General features: G+C 46.1%; 1 non-coding gene across 1 annotated transcript; it reads left to right on the plus strand.

Moving 5' to 3' along the window:
• The first annotated feature begins 8,979 nt into the window (after positions 1 to 8,979).
• Positions 8,980 to 9,087, plus strand: LOC114504359. Its single transcript, XR_003685139.1, has one exon. It is a non-coding gene; the product is annotated as a U6 spliceosomal RNA (small nuclear RNA).
• The last annotated feature ends 361 nt before the right edge of the window (positions 9,088 to 9,448 follow it).

The following is a 9,448-nucleotide window of genomic DNA, read 5'->3' on the forward strand; positions in this document are numbered from 1 at the left end:
TCACCGAACTCACTTTAGTCTCTTCAGTAGTCTTAGCTCTCTTCCCATCCAGGTCGAGCTGCATCATCTCTTGATTGAACCATTACAACTACATTTCTAACTAATTCTCCTACTAGTCTCACCCTAGCTCCACTTTGTTGTTTTCATTGCCATGAGAGTGGACCAAGGTCAATGTCTCCGCATGGTCCATCTCCTGCTTAATAACTCCCCACTGTAAACAGGGTAAAATTCAAGCCTCTTAGCAGACTAAGAGGCTTCCAATGACTGGTTCCAGGCCTCCTTTTCTGTATCATGTCCCCAAAGACAGCGCCTTGTTCTCTATGCTCTAATAACATCAAACTTGACTGCACACCCTTTGCTGACAAATGCCTGCACATTCTTTCCCACACAACTTGCTGTGTCTAAATGCTGTTTCATCCTTCGACACCTGGCTGATTTCAATGACCCTCTGAGACTCAGCCTGGGCCTAATCTCCTAGAAGACTTCCCTGAACTTCCAGGATATTCCAAATCCCATCTTCTGGGCTTCCATAGCATCCTGTGCATATCTAGAGTGCAGCATTTACCACATTACATTAAACATTTCCATTTTAGTCAGTCTCCCCCACTAGATTCTAAGCTCTTTAAATAGGGCTTATTTAGCAGGTATTTATTAATTTCTGTGCACTGAGAGCCAGGCATTACACCTGGAGCGTGATAGGTCCTCAATAAATATGGATTAAATGGAAATTTTGAATTTTGTGTTTGTCAAGCACACACAAATACTTAACATGAAGAAAGAATTACATCAAAAAATAAAATAAAGTACCTAGGAATAAATTTAACCAAGGAAGTAAAAGACCTGTGCTCAGAAAATTGTAAGACACTGAAGAAAGAAATTGAAGAAGATACTAATAGGTGGAAGCATATACCATGTTCATGAATAGGAAGAATTAACATCATTAAGAGTCCATCCACTCAAAGCAATCTATAGATTCAATGCAATTCTTATCAAGATACTAATGGCATATCTCACAGAACTAGAACAAATATTCCAAAAAATTAATATTAAACCACAAAATACCTCAAATAGCAATCTTGAGAAATAAGAACAAAGTTGGAGGAATCATGCTGCCTGATATTAAACTATACTTCAAGGCCATAGTAATCAAAACAGTATGGTACTGGCATAAAAACAGACATAAATTAATGGAACAGAACAGAGAGCCCAGAAATAAACCCATACCTTTATGGTCAATTAATATTTGACAAAGGAAGCAAGGATACACAATGGAGTAAAGATACACTATTCAATAAACTGTGTTGAGAAAATCAGCCAGACACATGCCAAAAAAATGAAACTAGACCACCTTCTTACACCATACACAAGAATAAACTCAAAATGAATTGAAGATTTAAATGTTAGACCCAAAACCATAAAAATATAGAAGAAAATGTAGGTAGGAAAATCTCAAAAACTTCTGTAGCAATATTTTTTCCTGACATAGCTCCTTGGGCAAGGGAAACAAAAGAAAAAATAAATAAATGGGAGTACATCAAATTAAAAAGTTATTTGCACATCCACAAAATAAAAAGATAACCCATTGAATGGGAGAACATATTTGCCAATGATACATCTAATAAGGGGTTAATATCCAAAATTTATAGAGAACTTATAAAACTCAAAAAAAGAGAAGGAAATCTGACTTTTTTGCAACAGCATGCATGGACCTGGAGAGGATTATGCTAAATGAAATAAGCCAGTCAGAGAAAGACAAATACCATATTGATTTCACTTACATGTGAAATCTAGTGAGCAAAATAAACAAACAGAATAGAAAACAGACACACAGACACAGAGAACAAACTGACAGCTGTCAGAGGGGAGAGAGGTTAGGGGCGCTGAGGGAAAAAGATGAAGGAATTAAGCAAAAAAAAAAATACCTTCTCAAACACAGATGCAGACAACACAGTATGGTGATTACCAGAGGGCAAAGGGGGCAGAGCTAAGTGGCAGTGGAAGGGGACATGACTCGGGGGTGGTGCACATACAATACAACATACACATGCTGTATTACAGAGTTGAATGCTTGAAACTATATAATTTTATTAACCAAAGTCACCCCAATAAGTTCAATAAAAATTAAAAGTTAACATTTAAAAAGGGGTAAACAAAAACAAACAAAGCTTCCCCCAGGAGGAATGGCCAGATCAAAGAGAACCACATTGGTCACTGAACAGACACCATTGCCTATAAAGGAGCTTAGCTTAAGAATTTGAATGCCTGGCTGGCGTAGCTCAGTGGATTGAGCGCGGGCTGGGAACCAAAGTGTCCCAGGTTCGATTCCCAGCCAGGGTACATTCCTGGGTTGCAGGCCAGAACCCCCAGCAACCGTACATTGATGTTTCTTTCCCTCTCTCTCTCTCTCTCTCTCTCTCTCTCTCTCTCCCCCCCTTCCTTCCCTCCTTAAAAAAAAAAAGAATTTGACATAGTTTTTTAAAAGGATAAGGTGAAAAAGTGTTGTCTCAAAGTTCATACCAGTTCTCTCTCTCTTTTTTAAAGATATTTTATTTATTTATTTTAGATAAAGGGGAAGGGAGAGAGAAAGAGAGGGAGAGAAACATCAATCAGTTGCTTCTCACACGCCCCCAATGGGGACTGAACCTGCAACCCAGGCATTTTCTCTGGGATCAAACCAGTGACTCTTTGCTTTGTGGGATGACACCCAACCCGCTGAGCCACACTGCTCAGGCCATATAGCAATTCTTTATGATAGTAAAGCTGGAGATAGAGTAGAGGGTTCTAATGTTTAAAAAACAAATGTAATGGCTTTGTTAACAAATGACAGGACTCACTCAGACCAGGCTGGGAAAAGAAAGGTTGCAATGAAGATAGTAAACTTTCTCTGTTTGAGAAAGTGGGAAGAACTTGATTTGGGGCTGATAGCTCAGCCAGGGGGGCACACACCTGGAGAAGGCATAAGGACAGAGGCAGGTGACAAAATAGTGGCAGGAATGGACAAAGGACTTTTATAAAAGGATGTGTAATATTCTGGGCTCATTTTCTATGCTGGGCGGGTCTGCAATCAGCCTCTGTCAAGTCCAAAGCTCTGGTGGAAGCCTTACACACATGTGCTGCTCCCTGTGGCCATGAAGAAGGGATACTTGCCACCAACCATTAGGGGAGTTCAAGTGGACAGAGCAGCCACATGGCGAAGCATTATCCTTCCCACCACCACCAGTGACGTGTCATATGCCCCACTTTACACTTGGGACCTTGGTGCCCTCCATTCTTATGAGCCCCCAGAGCTGTGTGCTACTTCCTACATAAATCCAGCCTGCACTTATACCATTGCCAGACATCAGGATGTCATCCCAGGCATTCGATGAATAGGACTCTTACCTGTGTGTCTATTGGATCCCACTGAACAGAGCCAGAGCTTGGCATGCTGGTGACTTCGCCCCACTGCCCAGTGGCCTCCCAGCCCCAGGCTCAGCAGCCAGGCCCACTCCTCCCCTCCAGCTCTCCCTCCAGGGTCAGCCCAGCACTGATGAGCTCCTTCTGCACCTTCCCTGCGGCACTGGGCAGCTTCCTCCTGCTCTGCAGATCCCAGCAACATTCTCAGACTGATGCTGGGCAGATAATTTAGCCAACACAGTTTAGCAAGTTAGCATTTTTCTGGCCTGACTTTCTTTTTCACCCAGACGGTTATTCAAAAGCCAAGTTTAGTCCATACGCCTAGCATACATATGTAAAATGCATTAAATTCATCTCTCCTCCATCCATGCCTTCTTGCTTTCTTTACTCAAATATTATTCAGGCATTAAAGCTCACATCATGAGCTGCCTCCCTGCAAAATCTTTCTTGGTGATTTTAAATTCTATAGACCATTTTTAACTCTTCATTTCTTGGGTCTACCATTGATGACATAATTTAAACCTTGATTTCACCATAAACTCTCCTATATTTTTCTCAGATCTTTTATATATAAGTGCAAGTGTGTGTTCCCAAACCAGATACAAGCTCTCTGAATGCAGGAGCTATACCTTACTTTCCTGTTTCCCTTCCCAATACAATGTTCTTTATATGACTGTTGCCAAAGAAGAAAAGGCTTTGACTTAGGAGAATTAGGTGTGGACATTTCCACATTTCAGGGCACACCTGAAAATGTCCAGGTAGATGGGATATAGGGTAAGTGGACTCAGGAAGGCAGGTGAGCTTTCTTACAAAAGCCCTAGGAGCATCACCAGGGGTTCCCATGACCCTCTGCAAACTTTGGCTCTGAAGTTCAAACAAGACAACTCAAAGCCCAGAAAGCTCTCCCAGCCCACGATGGCTGCACTCTCACAAGGCTGATGCTATGCCAACAGCTTGCCACTGCCCAGCCCCCATTCGAGCCCCCAACCAAGTGTTAAGTCACATCCACTGAAAATCAGGCACGGATCAGAGCCAACGTGCCTCTTTTTGGGTGGAAAGCAGATGGCCGGACCAGAGAAAGCTGACGGAAGGAATCACAAAACAAGTATCAATCAACCCAAGCAACTCGGCATTAGCAAACAGGCAGCCTCACAGCCTGGGCAGGGCTCTCTGGTGGCGTTTCGAGTGGCTCTCCTAATTAAGGATGAGCTGTGGAGCTCATCAGCCACCCTAAGTTCCTGCTAAATGTGGCAGGTGGCATCTGAGAGCCCCCTCCTACCATAGCTCCCCAGTTGTGCTTAAGAGGGGCATATTCTGCCAGCAAGGAGCTGTGAACAGACACAGAGCAGCAGCAGAATTTAAAGGAACATCACCCCCAACCAGTGCCCTAATGGTCTTGGAGACCACGTCTCCAGGTCCAGCACTTGTGCTGTTGAGTGCAACTTGGGGTCAGGTGTGCATGTTGTTCCTCTTATTAGATGTAAATCCTTGTAGGAGCAGGGCCACCTGTCACAGTGCTGCTTATTCCCACAGCACTTAGCATCCTGCTAGAAATATTGACAAATGTTTAATTGAAATGTGACCAGCTCAATCCATTGAGTTTTATTTGGATTCCTAAATATTCTAGGTCCTAGTGCATCTGGTATAGCTTACTGACATCGTGTACTTCTAATGATTTGTGTACATTTCTACTGTTTCTCCTACACCTATAGAGTCCTCCAGAGAGTACCAGGACTTAAGTTTTACTCTGGATCCTACTCTATCTCCCTAGTAGCTGAGTCATGACTAAGAAAAAACCGCAGGCTCCCCATCGATGCTTGCTGACCTATACGGTGTGGGGCTGCACATGGACATGGGTGCACACATGGAGCCTTCCTCACTACTTGTTCAGTCGCTGACCTATGCCAGGAACTGTGTGAGAATGCCAGCCCCACTCTAGTGAATGACAAGCCTCTGTGTTCCCATTTTTTAAAGGTTTTATTTGTTTATTTTTAAAGAGAGGGGAAGAAGGCTAGAAAGAAAGGGAGAGAAACATCATTGGACAAGATGCTCGAAAGAAACATTGATGGGTTGCCTCTCGCATGCCCAGCCAGGGACCTGGCCCACAACCCAGGCATGTGCCCTGACCAGAACTGGACTGGGGACATTTCAGTTGGCAGGACAATGCCCAACCCACTCAGTCACATGGTCAGGGGCTCCTGTTTTGTGATAAGGAGTCAGTGGTCCTTCCTAGTCAAACTCAGAGCAGCTCTCTGACTCACAGCACTGACCCCAACTCTTCGGCTTCCCAGCTGTGTGATCCTCACATGCTGACCAACTTTCTGTTATTAAACTAGATGAAGTCGGTAATGTGTCCAGCAGAGTCTGGCACAGGGCAGATGCTCAATTTATAGTCCTGACTCCCTCATAAGATTATTTAGTATAAGCACTCAAAGACTTTTTATTCATTTGCTATATGATTTCTATTTCTTTGGGGCCTTTGGCTTAGGTGCCCAGGGCTGAAGAGAAAAAGATCAGAAAATAAAGATGCTTTTGTAAAGTAGATGAAACATGGCTTTGACCTCACAGATTGCCTTCTCAGTGTTTGGGTTTCGAACTGTGAGCACGATGGGAGTGGTGCTTTGGTCACAGACAGAACCCAGCCTATTGTTTTTAAGGTCATTCTGGCCGATTCATACTCTCATTGCTCTCTCTGGCTTTTGGACAGTGGGGAAAACCTTGGCAAGCAGGTGTGACAAATCCAAAGGAAGACAGGTGGGGGAAGGGCTGGAGAGCAACAACCTGAAGGTAAAACTTCACAGATGCTCCTGGAAGGGCAGCGGAGGAGGGTATAGAAATCTGAGATTCCTCAAGAACAATCAGGGACAAATCAAGATGGCCAATAAGTCATGGAAATTCAAGCTCTAATTCTGTCAACCGGGCCCTCCTCCCCTCAAAAAACAGGATCTGGTTCTAAGGTAAAGTCTGTGGGTACTGCTGGGTCTTTCCCCTTTCCTACTGGAAGCAAGACCCAGAATGCACTCAGGAAAATTACGGGACCTTCGAGGAAGTTAGAAGGCCAACTCTACATGTGCTCTGACTGCATCTGGGTCAAGAGAAGGGACCTGCCAGGGGTGGGGGTCCCAGGGGAGTGCCTTCCTCCTCCTTGCAGGCACTTCGATGGGTGTTCCCTTAGAGCCAACGGGAGAAGGACGAGGGGCCCACACAGGCCGATGCTATGGCCCCTTCTCTGTATTTCATCCCCACAATCTGCTGCCCAGCTGCTTTGTTTCCTAAGTCCTGTGCCAGTCCCCCCTGAGAACCCGTGGGTGGACAGGCTGTGTTGAAAGGGGAGAGCCTATAATATATACATAAATAACACATAGAGAGTAGATCTTGCAAGGGTTTAGAAAACCCTATGAAGGACACATCCATAGAGAGTTATTAAAGCAGAGATATGTCCAGGTTAGATGCACCTTAAGCCACATGGGCCAATGGTCTCAAAGTCTGCTCCCTGCTGTGGCTCTATAAGGCCATCTCACTGTTTAACTAAAGAAGATACACCCGGAGCAAGGGGAATTCTCAATAAACCAGGGCTGAGGAACTTAGCGAGGAAAAAAATCAAAGCCATCCAAAGGCACCGGGAAAGACAGACGCTCTCGAAGGCTGATTGGACCTGTATTCTCTGCCTCCTGCTGACAGGTTTGCCTTCAAGTTAATTAAAAAGTCAAATTTGACTGTCATCCCAGTATCTGGTGAAGGGGCAAGCTGTTCATAAAACACCTTGCGTTTGCATAATAATTTTATGCTTTTCCAAGTACTTTATCATCTATTGGCTCATTTGAACTTCATGTCAACTCTACAAAGTAGGCAGAGCAAGAACTGCTGGGAGGCCGTAGAGCATGCAGGAGCCAGACTACCTGCACTCCATCCCCAGTCCTGCCTCCTCCCAGCTGCCGGCCTTGGGCAAGGGGCCAGCCTCTCTGTGCTTCTTCTTTTCCTCTATGAAATGGGCACAACACAATGTCTGCATCATTGGTTTCTTTTAAGAAATAAATGAGCTATCATATCTGGTATATAGTACAGTCAGTCCTACTTCGGACGTAGCCTGGGTTTAGCAGGATGCTACACCTCCAGGCAGACACGAAGAGAGTAATGCACCAGGAGTGCTCTGCGGGCTGCAAAGGGCTTCGCACCACGAGAAACAGCATCACTCCCCTGCCCTCCCAAGAGGAATGGGTCTGCTTCGGCCACCCTGGCCAGATGCTATTCTCAGACATTCTGCTCAGGACAAGCACATTATTGGGCCACACCAAGGAGCAAGTCATTAGCTGTGCTTTCCCCAAAAGCCTCTGCATCTCCCCACTCCTGCCAGGACCAGACCAGACCAGCCCCCAGTGAAAGAGTGTGGAGTAGAAGCTCGCAGATGACACCTGCCTGGAGCCCGTGGGGTATCTCTACAGCCCCCAGAAAGACACACTGGATCTCTGCAAATGTTCTGAGAAGCAGGCCCATCCACTGGTCCTTCCTGACAGCTAAAAATCCCCAGCCCCAGAGCATGTCACAACCTGTCAGGGGCCGGTTTGACGTGTACAGTCCTGGTTGAGGCATGGGGTTGGTATGAAACAAGACAGCAGCAGCGATACCCAGAGCTTCCTCTGATGCATGAGCCAGGACTCCCAGCAGGGGGATGGAAGGGGAGGCAGTTTGAGCTGGACCCTTTGTAAATTGTCATAAGTCCCTGTCACATTACTTTTTCCAAAAAGACACTGATAGGGAAATGGTGCACAACTGGCAGTGTCAAATTTTAACCGAACTGTCCCATGCACACAGAGAGCCTTCCAGGAAGGCAGTGGACTACACCTTTGTGCTCTTGTGCAGAACCCCCTTGGGGACAGAGGACCAGGTGGACAGGCTCTGAGCCCCTCCCTCTTCCCCCAGCAGTGGAGCTGGTGCTTGTTCAGTGTGCTGAGCTCTGAGTCAGGCTCCACTGGGAAATGAGGTTCTCCACCTACAAGCATGGACATCATAAATAAAACTGTGAAGCTCTGACACAGTCCACGCTGGCAGTGTCCTGCCCAGGAGGGCCCAGCTTGGAAGTCCATATCATCTCCTGGACACCCCACGGTTTTGTTGCTGTTGTTACTTTACCACCACGTTTTTGTGCAGCAAGCACAATGGACTAGCTACCAGAAAGACTAAAGGTTTCAGACCCAGTCCTTTAAGCCCTTGTAAGGCCCAGCAGGTGGCTCAGGAGGGACAGATGGACGAGAAGAACTGACAGTGCAGCAGCAGGTGCCAACTGCCAGGGATGCAGGCCAGGCCCTGTGCACTCTAAGTGCCCAGAGGAGAGAGGGACGAAGGGCTGGGCGACCCCCAAAGGCTTCCCAGAGACAATGGGCTGGAGCAGAGCCTGCCAGACAGAGGGCATTGGGAAAGCAGAGAATCGAGTGGAAGGGGAATGGAGGGAGCATGGTGTCTAGGACGGACAGTAAGGCCAAGATGATCGAGTGCCTAGGCAGCAATGCACAGATGAACTGGGAGCAGAGGGCTCCATGTGGGAGTGTGGAGGTGGGGAGGATGGGGACAATCGTTTTCAGTCTAGGGCTCACTTTGGCAGCACGTGCACTAAAATTAGAACCATACCGAGGAGATTAGCATGGCCCCTGCGCAAGGAAGACACATGCACATTGTGACGCGGTCCATAGATCTGAGACACCACCTCATACCTGTCCGAAGAGCTGTCATCAGTAAATCAACAAGCAACAAGTGCTGGCGAGGATGTGGAGAACAGGGAACCTCACGCACTATTGGTGGAAATGCAGACTGGTGCAGCCGCTGTGGAAAGCCAAATGCAGTTTCCTCAAAACATTAGAAATGGAACTGCCCCATTACCCCACTTCTGGGAATTTATCCAAGGAAACTGAAAACACCAACCAGAAAGAATGTATGTACCCCTCTGTTCATAGCAGCACTATTTACAATAGCCAAGATCTGGAAGCAGCCCAAGTGCCCATCCATAGATGAGTGGATAAAAAAGCTGTGGTACATTTACACAGTGGAGTACTACTTG

This window comes from Phyllostomus discolor, chromosome 8, assembly GCF_004126475.2.
Source record: "Phyllostomus discolor isolate MPI-MPIP mPhyDis1 chromosome 8, mPhyDis1.pri.v3, whole genome shotgun sequence".
Classification (NCBI taxonomy): domain Eukaryota; kingdom Metazoa; phylum Chordata; class Mammalia; order Chiroptera; family Phyllostomidae; genus Phyllostomus; species Phyllostomus discolor.